At 37.9% G+C, this 21,238-nt stretch overlaps 1 protein-coding gene across 1 annotated transcript in view; it reads left to right on the top strand.

Moving 5' to 3' along the window:
* The window catches only part of LOC125112072 (glycerophosphodiester phosphodiesterase domain-containing protein 4-like), a 131,435-nt gene that overhangs the window by 97,940 nt on the left and 12,257 nt on the right, over positions 1-21,238 (top strand). The gene's annotated exons all lie outside the window — the stretch shown is intronic.

Here is a 21,238-nt window from a genome sequence, read left to right as displayed (position 1 = left end):
AAATCATTGATTTATTCCAACAGTTTTTCAATCAAATCTTGGAATTTTCCATAAATAAGATCATATTGTCAGCAAATAGCAATGACTTTATTTCTTCCTTTTTGATCTAGATACCATTTATGTATTTCTTTGTATAATTGCTCTATCTAGGACTTGCATTACTATATTGAGTAAGAGTGTTGAGAGGGGCTTCTACGTCTTGTTTCTGCTTTTAGAGGAAACACTTTCAATTTTTCTCCATTGAGTGTAAAGTTAGCTGTGGGTTTATCATATATGGCCTTTATTATATAAAGTATGTTCTTTCTATAATCAATCTCTTAAGGGTTTCTTATTATTAAATGCTGTTATATTTTATCAATTGCTTTTCCTGCATTTTTTAGATTATCTTGTGATTTTTTTTTATCTTTCGTTTTATTGATGTGATGCATTACATTTATTGATTTGTGTAGGTTAAACTATCCTTGCATCCCTGCAATAAATCCCACTTGGTCATTATGTACAATCCTTTAATGTGTTACTGAATTAAGTTTGCTATTACTTTGTTGAGAGTTTTTACATCTATATTTATCATTGATATTGGTCTATGGTTTTCTTTTTCGTGGCATCTTTATCTAGTTTTGTTATCAACATAATGATAGCTTTGTAGAATGAGTTTGGAAGTGTTTAGAATGAATTTGGAAGAGTTTGGAAGTGGAGAATGAGGTTGTCGAAGATTCTTCTTCAGTATTCTGGAAGAGTGTGAGGATGATATGTGTTAATTGTCCTTTAAAAAGTTTGGTAGAATTCATCACTGAAGCCATTTGGTCCTGGGGTATAATGTGTGGGAGATTTTTTAATTGTTGACTCAATCTTTTAACTCATTATTGGCATGTTCACATTTTCTATTTCTTAGTGATTTAGTCTTGACAGGTGTATTTCTAGAAATGTATCGATTTCTTCTAGGTTATTTAATTTGTTGGCATATAAATGTCATGGTTGTCTCTTATGAGTTTGTGTACTTCTGTAGAATTACTTGTAATGTCTCTTGTTTCTAATTTTATGTATTTGAGTCTTTTTTCTTAGTCTATCTAAAGGTTGGTCAATTTTGTTTATCTTTTAGTTTCATTTATCCCTTCTCTTCTTTTTCTGGCCTTTATTTCATTTACTTCTACACCGGTTTTTATTGTTTGCTTCCTGCTGCTACTTGGGGTTAACTTTTTCGTCTTTTTCTAGTTCCCTGAAGTATGAAATTAGGTAGTTTATTTGAGAGTTCTCTGATTTCTTAACATATGTCTTTATTGGTATAAGCTTTCCTCTCATACTGCTTTTGCTATATCCCACAAAATTTGTTATGTTGTGTTTCCATTTTCGTTTTTAGGGCTGCACCCAAGGCATATGAAAGTTCCCGGAGATAGGGGTTCAATGGGAGCTGCAGTTGCTGGCCTATACCCCACAGCCCACAGTAACGCTAGATCTGGGCCATATCTGCAACCTACACCACAGTTCACAGCAATGCCGGATCCTTCCCCCCAATGAGTGAAGCCAAGAATGGAACAAACCCACATCCTCATGGATACTAGTCGTGTTCTTAACCCAGTGAGCCACAACAGGAACTCTCCATTTTTTGAAATGGCTTTTTATTTCCCTTTTGATTTCTTCATTAACCCATAGATTGTTTAGTAGTATGAGTTTAGTTTTTACATATTTGTAGGTCTATTTATTTTCTCTGGGTGATTTCTGATTTCCAATCTTTGTGGTCAGAGAAGATATTTGCTATGATTTCAGTTTTCTTAAATTTATATTTGTTTTGGGCCCTATTATATCTGTCAAGAAGAATGTTCCATGTGCCCTTGAGAAGAATTTGTTTTCTCCTGGTGTTGGATAAAATGTTCTGTGTATGTCTATTAGTATTAAATATGTCCGTTAATTCCAAAACGTGATTCATTTCCAACATTGTCTTGTTGATTTTCTGTCTGGGTGACCTAGTCACTGTTGATAGTGATGGTTTGAAATCTGGTACTATTGTATTCTCTTTCTCCCTTAAGATGTTAGTATTTACTTAATATGTTTTGGTTCTCAGATGTTGGGAGCATATGTATTTATGCTTGTTATATCTTCTTGAAGTATTGATCTTTTTATCATCATGTAATGCCCTTCTTTGTCCCTTGTTACCATATTTGTCTTGAGGTCTATTTGTGTGACATAAGTGTGGCTACACACACTTTCTTTGGTTACCATTCACCCAGAGTATCACCTTCCATCCCTTCACTTTGAGGCCATGTGTGTCTTTAGAGCTGAAACAAGTTCTTGGAAGATACCATGCAGTTCAGCCTAGTTTCATAATCCATCCAGTCACTCTCTGCCTTTTGATTGATAAATTCAGTCCATTTATAGTTTGGATGATTGTTGTTATGTAACATCTTACTAATGCAGATTTGCCTTTTGGTTGTTTTGTATCTCCATTGTTTATGTTTTTCTTGTGTTCCTGTATACATTTTATTTACTTATTTATTTTGGCTATGCCTGAAGCATGCAGAAGTCCCTGGGTTAGAGTTCAAACCTAGGCTAAAGCAGTGACCCAAGCATAGCAATGACAATTCTGGATCCTTAACCAACTGAGCCACCAGGGATTTCCATTATCTACCTTTAAAAATCGGTGGTTTTCAGAGTACCTATTGTGGTTTAGCAGGTTATGAACTCAAGTAGTATCCATGAGGATACAAGTTCAATCAGTGGGTTAAAGATCTGGCATTGCAGATATGGCTTGGATTCCATGTTGCTGTGGCTGTGTCATAGGCTATCGACCCCTATCTTGGGAACTTCCATAAGCTGCAGGTGCGACCCTTAAAAAGCAAAAATAATTTAAAATTAAATAAAAATAGAAATTGGTGGTTTTCCATGATTGGGTGCTCAGTTTTGCTTTATGTTTACTATTTGTGTTCTAGATTTTTGTTTGCTGATTACCATGAGGTTTGCATAAAACATCTTGTAGATTAAATAGTCCTTTTCCTGCCCGTAGCAACTTAATGTGCTGTCCTCCCCTTTTGTGTTCTCACTGTATAAATTATCTACATTGTAGAAGCTATAGTTATTTGCAGTGCTCTTTCCTTTAACCTTTATGTGATAGTTTAGAATTTCACACCCTATTCTAAAATAGAGTTATGGTTTTCTGCTTCTGTGTTTTTATTACCTTACTAAGAGCTATGTATGTTTTCATCTCTTCATTTCAGATAAAAGAGCTCCTTTCTTCTAAGGAATTTGTTGTAAGGCAGGTCTAGTGATAGGAACTCCCTCAGCTTTGTCTGTCTGGTAAAGCCTTTACTTCTCTTCATATCTAAAGAGTAACTTTGTTGGATAGAGTATCCTGGGCAAGCAGTTTTTATCTTTCAATATTTTGAATATGTCATTCCATTCTCCTGGTCTATGGGGTTTCTGCTGAGAAGTCTGCTGAGGGCTCTAATGGGTGCTCCTTTGGAGGATATTTAATCTTTTCCCCTGGCTTCCTGGAAGAGTGTTTCTTTATTACAGACCCTGACAGCTTTATTATAACGTGTCTTGAAGAAGGTCTTTTTCCATTGAGGTAAGGTGATCTATTAGGTTTGTGGACTTGAACATCCAGTTCTTTCCCCAAATTTGGGACGTCCTCAGCTATTATTTCTTTGAATAAGTACTCTGCCACCTTTTCCTTCTGTCCTGGTAAACCCATTATCTGTATGTTGGCTCTCCTAATGAAGGCTGATAGTTCTCATGGTGTTTATTCATATTTAAAAAATCTTAGTTCTCTTTCTTCTTCCACCTGAAAAATTTGTAGATTCCTATTTTACAGCTCACTTATTCTCACTTTCATTTTATCTGCTCTATTTCAGATGCTTTATAATGCATTTTTTAATTTTATTTTTGAGTTCTTCAGCTCCAGAATTTGCATGGTTCTTTTTAAGAATTGAAAAAATCACAATTATTTTTAATAGCATACCTCCAAGTAACCCACAGATATAAAAAGAAATCTCAAATAAAATTAGATATTTTGAATTGAGTAAAATGAAAAATACAACATATTAAAATTGGTAGAATGCAGTGGTTAGAGGAAAACTCCTGGAATTATTTATTTATGTTAGAAAAGAAGAGTCTCAAATCAAAAATCTAAGCTTCCTCTTTAATAAACTAGAAAAAGAAGAGCAAATTAAACCTGAGGTAACCAGAATAAAGAAAGAATAAGGAGCAGAAATCAATGAAATGGAAACAGAAATAGAAAACATCAGTGAAACCAAAGTTTATTCTTTGAAGAGGTAAAAAAAAAAATTGATAAACACCTAGTCAACTGACCAAGACAAAAAGAATATGTAAATTTCCAACATTGGGAATGAAAGAATGTTCATAAGTATAGACCCACTGTACTTATTAAAAGTATAATAATAAAAATGAACAGTGAATCTGGCTCCTATTGGTCCACAAGAGGCAATTATTCCATTTCAGACCTTTTGGAACCAGTTGTCAAGCCAGTTACGTGATTAGGCAGTCGGCAAATACTATAATCAGGTCTTTATATTCCTGAAGAGCATTTTGCACACCATTGTCTAGGAACAACTCCATGCTCATAAATCTTCCCATTTACATGAAATAGAACTATTCTTTGAGTCATTGAAAAATAAATTAACTATCAAGTTAAGAAAAAGAATAGATTTTATTCAAACAACAAAACACATACAAGAAGTTCCTGTCATGGCTCAGAGGTTAACACACCCAACTAGTATCCATGAGGATGGGGGTTCAATCCCTGGCCTCACTCAGTGGGTTAAGGATCTGTGTTGCCGTGAGCTGTGGTGTGGTTTGGAGACATATCTCAGATTTGGCATTGCTGTGGCTGTAGTATAGGCCAGCAGCTGCAGCTCCAATTCAGCACCTAGCCTGGGAACCTCCATATGCCACAGGTGCTGCCCTAAGAAGAAAAAAAAATGCCAACAATAAAGGAAAAAAGAATTTTATTCAAGCCAAGCTAGAGATTATAGCGCAAGAGACAAGAATCTCAGGAGTTCAGAGAACTGTTACACTTCTTAGAAGACAAATGATCGTACATCGAAATGGCATGCTGACATTTTACATAATGTTCACCAAAAGATAAATAGTCCAGATAAGAACATAAAAAGTGAGCAACAAGTCACCATGAGCCCTCAGAGAGCTGAGAAAGAATGCTAATCTTTTAAGTTACATCCGTAGCATCACAAGAAAGGGGGGAAAATGGTCTTTACCATTGAGCAAGCATTCCCACCTTTGAGAAGATCTGGCTAATGTACAACACACATGCACATTGCACGTTAAAGAAGGAGGCGGAGGGGGCCCAAAAGGACAGAGAGAGAATTGTATGCTAAAATTTTCTTGTTCTGCCTTACAGTATAAATTTTATTTCATCATTTGAGAGACATGACTACCAGAAGTCACTCAAGAAGAAATGAATAACCTAAATAATTGTATATATATATTAAGGAAATTGAATTTGTAGTGTAAAAACTTCCAACAGAAAAATTCCAGGTGCAAGTGTGTTCGCTGGTAAATTCTACCAAGTGCACAAGAAAGAATTGCACTACTGATTCTATAAATACTTCCAGAAAATAAAAGAGGGGGTAGTTTCCAATGTACTTTGATGGGCCCAGCATTTCTCTGATGACAAATCTATAAAAAGGCATTTTAAGAAATCTCGAGGCTGATATCCTGCATGAATATAGATGGAAAAATCCTCAACAAAATATTAACAGACTGAATCCAGCTCTATAACAAAATAATAACATATCTTGATCAAAGGAATTTTACCGTGTGAATGCAAGGCTGGTTTATGGTTGAAAATCAATGAATTTTATCATGTTAACATACACAAGAAAATCATAGAGTCTCAATGCATGCAGAAAGATCATTTGATAAAATTCACCTTCTGTTCTTGATTTTTAAAACTCTTGGCAGTTCCCATTGTGGCTCAGCAGAAATGAATCTAATATCCATGAAGATGCAGGTTCAATCCCTGGCTTCTTTCAGTGGATTAAGGATCCAGCATTGCTGTGAGCTGTGTGTAGGTTGCAGAGGTGGCTCGGATCTGGCATTGCTATGACTGTCATGTAGGCCAGGGACTACAACTCCGATTCCACCCTAGCCTGGGAGCCTCCATATGCCATGGGTGAGGCCCTAAAAAGACCAAAAAAAAAAAAACTTTCAGTAAATGAAAAATAGAAACTTCCTTAACTTGATAAGGGTAAATCATGCAGTGTACTTACAGTGTCCTCGTGCTAATAGTGAAAGTTTAAATTAATTCCTTTTCCAGAAGACCTGGAAAAAGGGAGGTTGTCTCAACGTTCAATTCAACATTATATTGTGAATCTTCTCCAGTACAATAGGGAGGAAACAGACATAGCCATTGGAAAGCAAGAGATAGAACTAATTCTATTTGCAGAGTATCTGATTGACTATGTGTAAAATCCCTAGGAATCTACAGAAATATCCAATAACTTATAGGTGAGTTTAGTATGGACACAGGATACAAGGTCAATATTTGAAAGAAAAATAGGACCCAAATACCTTAATCCAATTAGAGAGGACTTTAAATTTCCACCTCGACATGTAAAGAGCTTGGAGGTTGTCACTCCCATCCTTAAAACAAGAGAAAAAGCCAGTCTGAAAATCAATGACTCTTCTTAGATCCATCTGAGAAATGAAGTCACAAGGCAAACCAGCACTCTGAAATCTGCAGAGACAGAGAATCATAACCAAGAGCAGCATACCGGAAGTAGAAGCCAATGGAGGCAGCAAATGGTTGAACAATTTGGTAATGTTGAGTAATTGCTGGAGGCTGAGTATACAGACTATCTTGAGACTTGAAAATTCCTGGAGGCGCAGTTTTATACAGACCCTCATACTTTTGTGGCTTTTCCCTCCAAGAACACACACACACACACACACACACACACACACACACTTCTCCTCTCCTATATTACTCCAGGGGGCTGGGGTAGGGGGGAAGTAACCCTGTTGAAAAGCATCCAGAGTGTGCTCCATGACAAAGGCCTGGTCTCCAGGGGGAACCACTTTACCAGAACATTATTTAACCTGTGGGAAGGGCACTTAGCCAATTCCATCTCCCTTGAGCTTTTTTGTCTCATCTAAGTGTCAAGAAAAAAAGGAAATGCTTCTGAAAATCATAGCCCAAACACTCAGACCCACTAAAAAACTAAGATTTAACCATAAGATTGTAGAACACTTTCTTTCCCCAACACCTTACCACTTTATTAACAGTGCTTTAGTAGAGTAAAAGTGAATTATAACTGAGAGAGCTGCAGTTTTGAGAAGCTGCAGTTTGAGAAGCTCCTATTTGAGAAGGAGTTTTAATCCAAAGAAATAGGATAGGACACAAAATAAAACAAGGAACTGTATCTATCCAATGGTACCTACCACTAGAGCAAACATTAAATGTAATCCAGGTCCTAGAATTAACACAAAACCTCACACTAAAAGTACGATTATCTCAGTTCCTTGTACCCATTACATCATGTCCAGCTTCCAACAAAAAGTTCTAAGATGTTCTAAAAGATAGGAAAAAGCACAATATGAAGAGACAAAGCAAGCATCAGTACCAGACTTAGGTGTAACACAGATTTTGGAAACAGCAGAATTAAAATAACTATGATTGATAACATTGAGGGCAAGAAAAGATAAGTAATGTAAACAGAGAGATGCAAACTCTAAAAAAGAATCAAAAAGAAAGGTTGCAAATAAAAAACATGTAATAGAAATGAAGAATGTGGCAGAAGAGAGAAGTGAAGGTGCCAGTTTGTGGATTCTAGATGAGATGGCTTGCTAAGATAGGGGCAGCCACAGGAACATGGGATCTGAGCCACATCTGCAACCTATACCACAGGTGACAGCAACGCCAGATCCTTAACCCACTGAGTGAGGCCGGGGATCGAACCTACATCCTCATGGGTACTATTCAGGTTCATAACCCCCTGAGCCACAATAAGAACTCGGAAAACCACCAATTTTTAAAGGTAGATAATGGAATTCCCTGGTGGCTCCGTGGATTAAGGATCCAGCATTGTCACTGCTGTGCTTGGGTCACTGCTTTAGCCTGATTCCCAGATATCAAAAGAGCACAGTAGTTACACAAGGAGTACAGTTAACTTTGGTGAAGTTTTACGTGTATTTTCTCTGAGAATTGTTATAACATTCACTTTTATACCACAAGTACATTTTTACCACAAGTATATTTAAATACTATTTGCAAAGAAATAATCATTATTGAAAAATTCAAATTATCCTACATTAGTAATAGCTTGGAGGAACTGAATTACAGTTAGAGAGATGATTGTATAGGAAAGCTTAGGGCTAAGCAAATTATTATTTTTAGTAAGAGAAACATGGTAGGCCAAATCAGAAGTGTATAACTTTAAATCAATAAAAAGTAAAATATGACCAAAATGATTAAGAACCAAATCATTCAAAGAATTTGGCATTTAACAGGAATATCTTTTCCCATTGCTCTTTAGTGCAAATCTGCAGTTGTTTGCTGCTTCCACAGATCTTGGGTCAGCTATTGACTTGTAGTGGTTCTCTGAACAACCTAGCTTTATGGTCTCCAATGGGTATGAGTTTCCAATGATTGTCGGATGGGTGATGTCATTTTAGTTGGAAAAGGTGTATCCAAGGATCAATTCCTTCTATTTTAACAGCTCTTTTGGAGTTAAGAGTATCTGATAAGGTTCTTTCCAGTAATGTTCAAAGGCATTCTTTGAGCTATTTTCCAGCACTGGATTACACTTATAAGATGGTTGGCGAGGAAAGGCAGCCAGTTCTGTTAATGGTAGAACTGAGATATATTGCTTAATCCCTTATAATATTTAGCTGAAAGGGTTTTGTAAATGATTGATATGATGTTTGGGTGGAGATATTCCCAAAACATGGGCCTGCATTTAACTAGTTGATGGAAGACAATCTAGGACTTCCTGATGGGTAAGAACACAAAGCCTAAGAGAAAGAGTGGTCCTTGAAGATATGGAAGGTCAAGTGTATCTGATGGCTTGGCTGATTCCAGTTTTTATGTTGTGTATGATTCCTACTTTTCTATAGTAGTATATGTATAATGACAGGAGATTTTTGGAGCTCCCATTGTGGCTCAGTGGTAATGAACCCAACTAAGTGTCCATGAGGATGAGGGTTCAATCCCCAGCCTCGCTCAGTGGGTTGAGGATCAGGCATTGCCATGAGCTGCAGTGTAGGTTGCAGATGCAGCTCAGATCTGGTGTTGCTGTGGCTGTGGTGTAGGTGGGCAGCTGCAGCTCTGATCGGACCCATAGCCTGGGAACTTCCGTATTCCATGTATGTGGCCTTAAAAAAAAAAAAGTAAATCTTGTTATATTAAGTCTGTTTTTGTTGGGTTATATCTTCCTTAAATAGAGCATTAAGAGTGTTTTAGGCAAAAGTATCAACAGTGTTAGTGTGAATTCGTATTGATTTTACTCCAGTTACTCTGCCTCTTTTCTCTGTAGGAGTTCTGGTACCATAACCAATTATTTGATTAATTTTTTGAATCAATATACTAATATCCATAGCTATAATTTGATAATGTACAGTAGAATTTTCTGTGACTCCTGGTACTAATTGTTCTTTGGTACACTTCTTCTGGTGGTTCATTTTGGGAAAGTAGTTTTTTTGCAATAAAATTTTTAGGAGAGTACTGTAGAGAAGAAAGGAGTATTGTGACAGTGATTTCAAAGTTATAGGTTGTTACAAGGAAAAGAACTTAATGTTCAAGTAGTGCTCCCCTCCACTTAAATGGTTTTAGAGCTCTAGGCAATCTGATTTTCTTTGGTAGTAGGGTTAATAGCAAAAGGTAATAGTACCTGCATCAACAAGGAAACCATATTATTGTTCATTTATATTTACAGATAGTTGTCCTTAGTATTATCTGTTGAGTTTTAATGTCTCTCTTTAAGTGGCATCATTGAGCAGATTTTGGATAATTGTCCTATTTTTAAAATTGAAGTGTTATTGACTTAAAATGTTATATTAGCTTCATCTGGACAACATAGTGATTTGATATTTTTGTATATTAGAAAATGATTGCCACAGAATTCATTGGTGACCTAACAGTTAAGGATTTGGTATTGTCACTGCTGTGGCTAGGATTCAGTCCCTGGCCTGGGAACATTCCCATGATGCTGGTGCAGCCGGAAAAAAAAAAAAGAAAATGATCAAGTCGATTAGTCTGCTTACTGTGCAGAATTATTACAATATTATTGACTATATTCCCAGTGCTGTACAGCACATCCCTGCAACTTGTTTATTTTGTAATTGGAAATTTATTCCTCTTAATATCAAATATCTCACTCATCCCTCCTTCCCTCTGGCAACCACTAGTTAATTCTCTGTATCTATGAAGATGTTTCATTTTGTTTTGTTTTGGTTTTTAGATTTCACATATAAATGAAATCATGCATTATTTCTCATTCTCAGTCTGACTTACTTCACTTGGCATAATTCCCTCTGAGTCCACTGTTGTCACAATGGCAAGATTTAATTCTTTTTTATTGCTGAGTAATATTTCATAATGTGTATATGTCACATCTTCTTTATCCAGTCATCTATCAATGGACATATTGGTTGCTTCTATATCTTGGCTATTTTAAATAATACTGTTGGAGATCCCACTGTGGTACAATAGGACCAGTGGCATCTCTGAAGCTCTGGGACACAGGTTCAGTCCTTGACCCAGCACAGTGGGTTAAGGATCTGGCATTGCCATGGCATAAGTTGCCACTGCAGCTCAGATCTGATCCCAAGCTTGGGAACCCCATATGCCTCAGGATGGCCAAGAAAGAAAAAAATTTTTGAATATATAATGCTGTCATTAACATAGGTGTGTGTAAATCTTTTTGGTTTTTTTTTTTTTAAGAGAAAGAAAACATAGGCTTTATTTACACTCAACTACTAGGCAGGTGGCACTTGACTAACCTCCTAGTTAATTCAAATCTGGGAGGTCACCTTAATTGATTATCTGTTTAATGCCCTTCCTCTCAAAATTGACCTGATTGAATTATTCTTACTTTCATGGTCACTTTCATTTTCATCATCATGAAGAATGATTTTTAAGTACCTCCTACGAACAAGATGCTGGGGACAATGCATCCTTAACTCAAGGGGTCTGCAGTATCATTGGGGACCTAGGAGATAGATTCAAATAACATTACAAGAAAGCATAATCAACAAGCCACATGCATGGTATCCTTATCTCTCAGGATCTTACCATATAAAACCTGGATTTGTTTTTACTGATCACACAGCCTCATAGATGATAAGCAGATTTTTTTTTTCTGCTGCTTTTTAGGGCTGCACCTGCAGCATATGGAAGTTTCCAGGCTAGGGGTCCAATTGGAGCTGCAACTGCTGGTCTACACCACAGCCACAGCAATGTGGGATCCAAAGCCATGTCTGCGACCTACACTGAAGCTCACAGCAATGACAGATCCTTAATCCACTGACTGAGGCCAGGAATCAAACCCGCGTCCCCATGGATACCAGTCGGGTTTGTAGCCCACTGAACCACAATGGGAACTTCCCAGATTTGTTTTTATGTAGTCAAATTTATTGATTTTTCTTTCAGACTCTCTCTGGTTCCTGGTGTTTTCTTTTTTCTTTTTTTCTTTTTTTTTTTTTGTTTTGTTGTTGTTGTTGTTGTCTAACTTAGAATGCTTTTCCCACTTGAAGATTATAAAAATATTTGTTGGAGTTCCCTGGTGGTGCAGCAGATTAAGGATCCAGCATTGTCGCTGCTGTGCTGAGGCTTTGATCCCTGGCCTAGAAACCTTCAAATGCTTTGGGCGTGGCCCCCCATTTTTTTTTAAATAAAAATATTTGGGGAGTTCCTGTCATGGATCAGCGGAAACCAATCCGACTAGCATCCATGATGACGCAGGCTCAATCCATGGCCTCCCTTGTCTCGCTCAGTGGGCCAAGGATGTGCCTTGGATCCTGCATTGCTGTGGCTGTCACATAGACCAGCAGCTACAGCCTCAACCTGACCCCAGCCTGGGAACCTCCACATGCCACAGGTATAGCCCTAAAAAGACTAAAAAATAAAAATATATCTGTCTATTGTTTCTTCTAGTACTTTTACTGTACATTGTCTTATATTTTTAAAATATAAATACTAGTTTATTTCAACTTGGAGCCACAGGATATATATTTTTTTAATTTTTTTTTGGCCACACCAGTGGCATGCAAAAGTTCCCAGGCCAGGTATTGAACCCATGACATGGTAATGTCCAGGGCCACAGAGGTGACAACACTGGATCCTTAACCCACTGAGCCACTGGGGTACTCCAATGTCTTACATTTCAATTTTTGAGCCATATGAAATTTGATGTAAGAAACAAGATAAGACTACAGGCTAAATTTTTTCTAAGCTTTAAGGCAGCTGCCCAATGTTATAATTAGTTTTTTTCAGGGCCACTGGTGTGGCATATGACATTCCTAGGCTAGTGGTCAAATCAGGGCTACAGCCGCTGGCCTGGGCTACAGCCACTGGCCTAAACCACAGCCACAGCCACAGTCACTGTCACATCTGAGCCGCATCCGTGACCTACACCACACCTTGGGGCAATGCTGGATCCTTAACCCACTGAGCGGGGCCGGGGTTCAAACCTTCATCCTCATGGATACCAGCCGGGTTTATTTCCGCCAAGACACAAGAAGTGCCCAACATTATTTTAGTAATTCCTTTTGCCATTGATATGACTTGAAACTAATGTCCCATTTGTGCTTTTACTTATCGTTGCAATCACCTGTCTTTCATGGATGTGTTGGCATTGTAGGCAATGCAGCATTATAATGCATTTATCGATCTGGAAGAGGAATCCTCTCCTTGCTACTTTTTCATTCAGAACTATTCTCACCAGTGGTTTTAACCCAGTCAAATCCAATGCCTCATCTTTATAAGAATTAGCTGGTAATGGATGCTTTACTAAACCAAGGAGATGTCATGTATGGATTACACAGCCCCAATCATTGTGATAAACCAAAATGCCCAACTGATTGAATGGTCTCCGGTTTAGAATCAATCTAGCAAGTTACTCATGAAATCCTATTGGTATTTGATTGGGATTGCACAGCATTTACAAACCAATTTAAGCAACTTTGTATTTTTTAGAGTGTTCTGACCTCTAGCCCTAATAATGATATCTTTCTCTTCATCTATTTACATATTCTCTGTGTCCTCCGAGAAACAAGTAGCACAGCAGAAGTAAGAAATCGATGAGTTTAGGAGTTCCCGCTGTGTCGCAGTGGGTTAATGATCTGGCTTGTCTCTGTCGGGGTGCTGGTTTGATCCCTGGCCCTGCGCAATGAGTTAAGGATCCTGGCAGCTGAAAAAAAAAAATAAGAAAAGAACAAGAAAGAAAGAAAAAGAGAAAAGAAATTGATGAGTTTAGCAAGGTGACTATTCATGACCGTTTGGACAGGATTTAGGGAAATCAGAACCAATGGTGCAACATTTCAAGGGCTGAGTCTTCGCAACCCCAGGCCAAAAATGGCAAGAGGGAGGAACAATTAGTGTCAGTGGGAAAAAGTGTCCATGAGGGGAGCATCACCTGACAAGAACTTCATTGGAGGGATGCAGCCAGTCCACAGCCGTGGAGAGGGAGGGAGTCCAGGGGTTAGTGCTCAGTCGTCTCTTCCCACTGGCCAAAGCCAACCGGAAGTCTTCCAGTTAGTGATGATGTTCATACAGCTCAGCCGCTCCAGACGCAGAGCGTGGTGGGAAGGTGTGAAGAGCCGATCTGGAGGGGCACAGGGAAAGCAAGTGGCCCGCTAGGTAAGGCGTTACTGTCCCCTGTTCGTCTACCACCTTCTTCATTCCCAAGCGTTTCATGTCAGTTTTCTTCCCAAGTATTTCATATTTTTGTTGCTCTTTTTCTTGGGAACTCTCCTGTTGTCCATATGGATTCGTTATTGGTTATATGTGATAAAGCTGTTGATTTTTACGTATTGTTTGCATGGCAAGGTGGTTTGGCAGGAAGGCATTTGATTTTTGCTTGTGTTACTATCACTTAAATGGTATATGACCTGGGGAAAGTCTAGGATCTTTTCTGCATTAATTCCATAATTTGACTTAAAAAAAAAAAGGACGAAAGAAAACGGATGATATTTACTTCATCTTTTTTAGTGTGTAATGAAATAACACATATGAAGCAGCTAAAACAGTGTCTGGTTTGTAATAAACTCTCAAAGATCACTTATTTATTGTATCTATTAGGTTTTTTGGGTTTTTTGTTTGTTTTTTTAAGGAGTGGACACCATTTTATTTTAATTTTTTTACAAAATAAAATACATATATTTAAACACAGTTACATTCATACAAGATGATTATATCATGGATCTTAAGAAACAGATTAAGTGACTCCCTCTGGAGAAGTGGAATGGAAAATATGCTGAGACAAATAGGAAATTTATTGTGTACTTTATCCCATTTTGTATGGCTTTCATCTTTACTATTTAGTATTACCTATTACATTTCAATTTTTCTTTAAATATTAGCATTATATTAAAATTGTGTATATTATGCAACTAAAATTTATAAAGAAAGCCTTATATACCATTAAATATTTTATATAGCATAATAAAAAGAATAACTGGTAAGAATAACAAAGATAGGAGTTCCCGTCATGGCGCAGTGGTTGACGAATCCAACTAGGAACCATGGGGTTTCGGGTTCGATCCCTGGCCTTGCTCAGTGGGTTAAGGATTTGGCATTGCCGTGAGCTGTGGTGTAGGTTGCAGATGCGGCTCAGATCCCACGTTGCTGTGGTTCTGGTGGAGGCTGGCAGCTATAGCTCTGCTTGGACCCCTAGCCTGGGAACTTCCATATGCCGGGGGAGTGGCCCAAGAAATGGCAAAAAGACAAAAAAAATAGCGAAAATAATACACCCTCTGAAAATAAGTAAAATATAAAATGCATAAATTGGTTAAAAAACAGTGTAACTATATAAATATGTCCTCACCATTTGTTACATCTTATTGATCCTTCTGTATAGGCATTACACCATTCTAGGTGATGTGATAAACAAGACATTATAGACCTTACATTGTACCATGGAGAGAAATGGTTATTAATAATACAATTGTAGAACTGTATTATTTAATTGTACAGTTGCATTATTTAATTATAATCATCATAAATTCTTTGATGGAAAGGAAAACAGAATCAGATCTAAGAAGACTTCAGGAGTTCCCGTCGTGGCGCAGTGGTTAACGAATCCGACTAGGAACCATGAGGTTGCGGGTTCGATCCCTGCCCTTGCTCAGTGGGTTGACAATCCGGCATTGCCGTGAGCTGTGGTGTAGGCTGCAGACGTGGCTCGGATCCCGCGTTGCTGTGGCTCTGGCGTAGGCCAGTGGCTACAGCTCCGATTCGACCCCTAGCCTGGGAACCTCCATATGCCGTGGGAGCGGCCCAAAGAAATAGCAAAAAGACAAAAAACAAAAACAAAAAAACAAAAAACCTTTGCACAGTGAAGGAAACCATAAATAAAATGAAAAGACAACCCAGAGAATAGGAGAAAATCTTTGCAACCAACAAGAGATTAATCTCCAAAATATACATCTCAGGCAGCTTTATATCAAAAAAAAAGAAGACTTCAGCATTCCAAGAATGATGTCAAATGACCCCCTTCATGTAGATTATGCACTTATTTACTATGAGATGTATTTCTTCTTCAGAGATTCCTTGTTTGTGTATCAGTTGTAGATTTTTGGTTTGCAGTTATTCTGAAGTTTTGATGTAAGAGGCTATATGTATATGAGATTGTTTTAAGTTGCTGTTCTCTTAATTGCACGTTCATCTCCAGTGTCCTGCATTTGTACCCACCTCTTCTCACGATTTCTGATTTTGGTGGTATAATCGTGCATGGATGATTTTGTATCTTTACTGTATATATACCTTTACTGGTGAGCCTTGTCATTTGTGGAATTTTTGTTTCCTGTTGCTATCTTTTCTTTTCTGCCTAGAGAAGTTCCTTTAGTATTTGTTGTAAGGCTGGTTTAGTGTTACTGAATTGTCTCAACTTTTGCTTATCTGTGAAGGTTTTGATTTCTCCTTCAAATCTGAATGAGAGCCTTGCAGGGTAAAGTAATCTTGGTTGGAGGTTTTTTCCTTTCATCATGTTAAGTATATCATGCCACACCCTTCTGGCCTGCAGAGTTTCTGCTGAAAAATCTGCCGAGAACCTTATTGGGGTTCCCTTGTATGTTACTTGTTTCTTTTTCCTAGCTGCTTTCAAAATTTTCTCTGTCTTTAATTTTGGTCAGTTTGATTAATATGTGTCTCAATGTATTCCTCCTTGGGTTTATTTTATATGGTACTCATTGTGCTTCCTGGATTTGAGTGAATGGTTCCTTTCCCATGTTAGGGAAGTTTTCGGTTATTATCTCTTGGAATATTTTTTCCATCCCCTTCTTTCTCTCTTCTCCTTCTGGCACCCCTATAATACGAATGTTGGTGCATTGCACATTGTTCCAGAGTTCTCTGAGACTCTCTTCATTTGTTTTCAATCTTTTTTCTCTTTTCTGTTCTGCATCCATAATTTCCACTAATCTGTCCTCCACCTTGCTTATTTGTTCTTCTGCCTCCTGTATTCTGCTGTTAGCTGCTTCTAGTGAATTTTTTATTTCAGTTATTGTATTTTGTGTAAATCTTTTTGAATTAGAGTTTTCATTGTCTTTGGATAAATACCCAGAAGTAGAATTGCTGAATCATAAGGGAGTTGTAGTTTTAATTTTTGAGGACACTCCATGCTGTTTTGCATAGTAGCAATCTACATTCCTACGAACAGTACCTGAAGATTTCCTTTCCTCCACATCTTCACCAACACTTGTTATTTGTTGACTTTTTTTATGATAGCCATTCTAACAGATGTGGGGTGATACCTCATTGTAGATTTGATTGAAATTTCCCTGATTAGTGAATTTGAGCACTTTTTTATATGCCTATTGGCCCTTTGGATAGCTTATTTAGAAAAATTCCACTCATATCCTCTTTCTAATATTAATTGGATTATTTGGGATCTTTTTTCCCTTTTGAGTTGTGTGAGTTCTTTATACTTTGGATATTAACCCCTTAATGAGCTATATGATTTGCAAATATTTTTCTTGTATTCAGTAGTCTGCCTTTTTGGGTTTTTTTTTGATAGTTTCCTTTGCTGTGTAAATGCTTTCTAGGTTGATGTTGTCCCATTTGGTTTTTTTTTTTTTTCCTTTTGTTGCACCTTCCTGAGGAAACTTATCTAAAAAATATTGTTGAGAGGTCCCTGGTGGCCTAGAAGTTAAGGATTTGGCATTGTCAGTGCTCTGGCTCAGGTTTGAATTCTGGCCCAAGAACTTACACATGCCATAGTTCTGGCAAATTATATATATATATGTGATTTTTTAAAACTAGCCAAAAAAATATTGCTAAGACCAATGTCACAGACTGTATTGCATGTGTTTTCTTCTAGGAGGGTTATGGTTTCAGATCATACATTTAAATCAATTCAGGGACTTCTGTGTTCCCATATACACTTTAGAATTATTTGTTCTTATTCTGTGAAAGGTGTAATTGGTGTTTTAATAGGGATAGCGTTGAATCTGTAGATTGCCTTAGGTAATACAGTAATTTTAGCAATATTCTTCCAACAGCGTGTTCTGTATTTTCATCTGTTTGTGTCATCTTCAGTTTCTTTCACCACTGTCTTATAGTGTTCTGAGGAAAAGTCTCTTGTCTCCCTAGTTATATTTATTCTCAGGTATTTTATATATATATAATGATTTTTATTTTTTTCCATTATAGCTGGTTTACAGTCTTCTGTCAATTTTCTACTGTATTCTCAGGTATTTTATTCTTTTTATGTACTTGTTTTTTTCTTTTGGGCCACACCTGTGGCATATGGAGGTTCCCAGGCTAGGGGTCTAATCAGAGCTGTAGCTGCCAGCCTACACCAGAGCCACAGCAGTGCAGGATCCAAGCTGTGTCTGCACACCACAGCTCACCACAACTCCAGATCCTTAACCCACTGAGCGAGGCCAGGGATCAAACCCGCAACCTCATGGTTCCTAGTCGGATTTATTTCCACTGCACCATGACAGGAACTCTGGTCAGCTGAGCTATATGCATTAGATCCCCTCCCTGTCTGGGCTGCATGGGTCCTTCTGTTGTGATATGTCAACTACTGTGAACACATTGGTAATCAAGCTGGCCCATTTCCTGGTTGGCTGCAGGCCCTGCTTTTTTGTGGTGGATACCATTCCCCCAGTTGGTAGCTTTTGGTCCTAAAACAGCTGGATATGCACCTGAGGTATTTCATGTTTGGTACCACCAGCCTTCTGGTGGTGGGGCCCCCTCCCATTGTGGCTGGATGTGCGGGGCCTGGGCAGTTCTAGAGCTGGTTTTGACCTCCTGGTATGACTAGATCAGTTAACAGCTGGCTGCATGGTATGGGTGATCACAGGAATGGTAATGGCAGGCAAGCTTGTGGGCAGGCTATGCCCTGGTGCTAATAGGCTAGAGGGAGGAGTCCAAAATGGTGCTTGCCACAACCAGTGTTTTCATGGTAGAATTGGCTCCCAGAAATGGCTGCCCAGCATCTATGTCCCCATTTGAATCCTAGTTTCTCTTGCCTCTCCAGTGGCACTAAAAGATCTGCAGGTAAGTCTGACTAGGATCCTTTCAAATTCCTACCTTTTTGGTGGTTCTCAGAGCATGTGAGATTTTGTGGGCACCGCTTAAGAGCAAAGTATCTGTATCCTACAGCCTTCAAGTTCTGCCATATGCAAGTCCTGCTGGCTTTCAAAGCTAAACATAATGGGGGCTCTTATTCCCAGTTCAGAACCCCTGGGCTGGGGAGTCTGTTGTTTGCTCAGACCCTTTGTTCCTCGAGGAGAACATTCTGAAATTGTGATTATCCTTCCTTTTGTAGATTGCCCCCCTGGGTTATGGGTCTTCTCTATACCATGTCTCTGTGTTCCTTCTTTATATCTTTAGTTTTGAAAAATATTTTCTGCCAGCATTCAGGTTCTTCTCATAGAGAGCTTCTCTGTCAGTGGTTGTAATTTTGGTGTGCCCCAAGGAGTAGGTAAGCTCAGGGTTTATCTACTCTGCCATCTTGGCCACATCTCTAATTATCCTGTTTTCTTAACCAATTGATACATTGGATCATTTAATGGCCCTTGCCCCTACTTGGAACTTCTCTAAGCATAAGCATAGAGAACATTTTAGCATTGGTTTTCATTGAGGAACAAGATATTTTTGAGGAGAACCTAAGTTTGTTTTCATTTCTGCCTTGTTATTTTTTAAAATATTCCACCATAGTTTAGAAATAGTGTAAATTGGCATTGTCACATTCTAGTTTATTTTTCTGAGTATATTTTAAATATTTTTAAATGAGGGTGGATTTACTTAAGTTATTAGATTACCCCATATCTCTACTTAAAACCTACTGGAATCTAGTTTTAAACTCTCCTATTAATATTTATAGTTTTTACTATTTTGATTTTTTTTGTCCAACTAATCCTTAAAGGAAAGGCCTTATAAATGTCCTCGTATAGTGAATTTCCTATTCTTTTTGCCATTTAGGGGTATTTTAGGAATTGTGCTCAGGTAATGTGTGTAAATCCTGTCTTGATCTTTTCCATCCTGTTTTTAAACTATTTTCCCCACATGAAAGTCTAACAATTAAGTAAATCATTTGGTGTAGAACTGGTAGAGTCTAACAAAATCATGAATTCTTTCTGTAGCAGATTTCTGTTTTCCTGAGGATTAAGAAAACCCTCAATTATTGAATTCAACTGAGATCTGGACCATAGTTTGATGCACGCTAATGATCTCCTTCTAGTCTAGCATGGGGATATTGTGCAGTGTAATTGTTTCAGAGAAAAAAAGTGAGAAAAGGCAGTTTGCTTAGGGTATCATGGGAAGGAGAAAAAATAGAAAGGGTAGAGTTCCCATTGTGGTTCATCAGTAAAGAACCTGACTAGTATCCATGAGGATGCGGGTTCAATCCCTGGACTTGCTGTGGTATAGGTTGCAGGTGTGGTTTAGATCTGGCATTGCTGTGGCTGTGGTGTAGGCTAGGGGCTACAGCTCTAATTACACCCCTAGCCTGGGAACTTCTATATGCCTCATGTTCGGCCCTTAAAAAATGAGTAGTCAATATTAGGTTGTGCCTAAAAAGCACCAAAAAAAAATATGGAATAGGAATGAAAATAAAGTCATGCAGAAAAAATGATTGCTCGGGTCTTGAGAAAGTGTGCAGTGTGAGGTATCTACTGCTTCCTTCTCCTGAGAGATAGCCTTTTATCACTGACCTCACCAACAAATGATCTAAAATTGGCAAATGATGATAAAAGTGGCCATCTACTAAGTTTAATGTAGCTTGTGGGTGTGTGTACACACATGCATATACACATACATATAGACTGAGGTGTAAGATGAAATGGTGTGTATTACAGTGAAAGAAATGACAGTTCCTCCTGTGAGAAAATTACACTCAGTAGAAGCAGTAGAGTGAGGGAACTATTGTGAATTGCACACTTTTCTCTGTGCCAGACATGCTCCTAGACCTAGTAAATATTTATAGTATTTAATCATGATTAAATTTCCCTTCCCCTTCCCCATTTTATAGTTTGGACAGTGAAGACTTTGAGAATTTAAATGGTTTTACCAGTATTACAAAGCAAGAAGAATATGAAGCCAGGACTTGAACCTGGTTTAAGACATAAAAAAAATAAGTATAGAAAATATAATTAATTAAAGAGGTATAAAAATGGGCATTAGAGTTTAATGTCATCAATGTCTCTTTAATTCAGAAATATTTGAGGAAGGCTTCATGAAGGAGGTATCATTTAAACTGAGCTTTGCAGGTTGAGGATGGAACTTAAACAGGGAGATATGGCACAGAAGGCAAATGAATGATAGAGCTAGGATTAAATCCAATTCATTCTAAAGCCAAAGCTGATTTTCTTTTCATTACGCAAAACTGTAAGGGTGAGAGAAAGTGTGTGAAGCTAGTGCGGCTGAAAGGGGATTTTATTAACTTGAGTTGTAGGAAAGAAAATGGTTGGAAAGGAAGTTCAAGCAAAACAAGAAGAGGAAGGACCTTCAGTGCAAATATTACAGGTTTCATGATACAGAATAACTCATTCAAAAAACCATAGTAACCTCTGGAGATTACATTTAATTCTCTCCTTGTCAGCTCTT

This window comes from Phacochoerus africanus, chromosome 11, assembly GCF_016906955.1.
Source record: "Phacochoerus africanus isolate WHEZ1 chromosome 11, ROS_Pafr_v1, whole genome shotgun sequence".
Classification (NCBI taxonomy): domain Eukaryota; kingdom Metazoa; phylum Chordata; class Mammalia; order Artiodactyla; family Suidae; genus Phacochoerus; species Phacochoerus africanus.
This window is presented reverse-complemented; position numbering and strand designations above follow the sequence as displayed.